Source organism: Hippocampus guttulatus, chromosome 15 (genome assembly GCF_054856545.1).
Source record: "Hippocampus guttulatus isolate MCC_2025c chromosome 15, RoL_Hgut_1.0, whole genome shotgun sequence".
In the NCBI taxonomy this organism is placed as follows: domain Eukaryota; kingdom Metazoa; phylum Chordata; class Actinopteri; order Syngnathiformes; family Syngnathidae; genus Hippocampus; species Hippocampus guttulatus.
The window spans coordinates 12010421-12011589 of record NC_141275.1 but is presented as its reverse complement, the minus strand read 5'-3'; positions in this window follow the sequence as shown (position 1 = coordinate 12011589).

Sequence of the window (1169 nt, the reverse complement as noted above, 5' to 3'; positions counted from 1 at the left end):
CATGGGGTCGTTTGTATACGTGCTACGCAAGCTGCATTCACCGTCCCTTTCACATCCACGGGCATCATCTACAGCAGTGGTTCTTAACCTGGGTTCAATCGAACCCGAGGGGTTCGGTGAATCGATCTCAGGGATTCGACAGCGCCTCTGCCATGGAGGGTAAGGCACACTGGACTCAACATGTCAATTAGTTATGACATGCTCGTTCATTTTGTGTACAATAAAAAAAAAAAAGAATACTTATGTCTTGAAATTGTATTGAGGGGTTTTTTCCCCTGTTTTTATAAAATGTGTATGTCTCAAATTTGTAAAAAAAAAAATCATATTTTTTATTTTTCACTAATGAAGGGTTCGGTGAATGTACATACAATGTATGAACTGATTGGGTTCGGGACCTCAAAAGTGTCGATCCACTGATATATAGTATGCGTATTTAGCCCCCCAAAAACGACCATGTATAGGAAGGCATTTTTAGCCCCAAAAAACGATCATGTGTTGCAAGGCGTTTTAACCGAAAAATTGACCATGAATATTAAGGCGTTCTTAGCTGGAAAAAAAATGACCATGTAGAGTAAGGCGCTTTTGGCCGAAAAAAACGACCATGTATGGGTGAGGCGTTTGTAAATGAAAAAAAGGACCATGTATAGGAAGGTGTTTTTAGCCCCAAAAAAACGACCAAAAGTAAGGCCTTTTTGGCCGAACCCCCCCACCCCCCGACCATGTATAGTAAGGCAAAAAGCCTTACTATACATTGTCGTTTTTTGGGGCTAACATTTTCAGCTAAAAACGCCTTACTATACATGGCCGTTTTCGGGGCTAAAATTTTCAGCAAAAAACGCCTTACTATACATGGTCGTCTTTTTCGGCTAAAAACGGCTTACTATACATGGTTGTTTTTTTCGGGCTAAAAACGCCTTACTATACTATGTTGTTTTTTTCGGGCTAAAAACGGCTAACTATAATGTCGTTTTTCTTTTTTTTTTTAGCTAAAAACGCCTTACTATACCATGTCGTTTTTTTCGGGATAAAAACGGCTTACTATACTATGTGTTTTTTTTCGGGCTAAAAACGCCTTACTATACTATGTCGTTTTTTTTAGCTAAAAATGCCTTACTATACATCATCGTTTTTTTTCGGCTAAAAACGCCTTACTATACATGGTCGTTTTT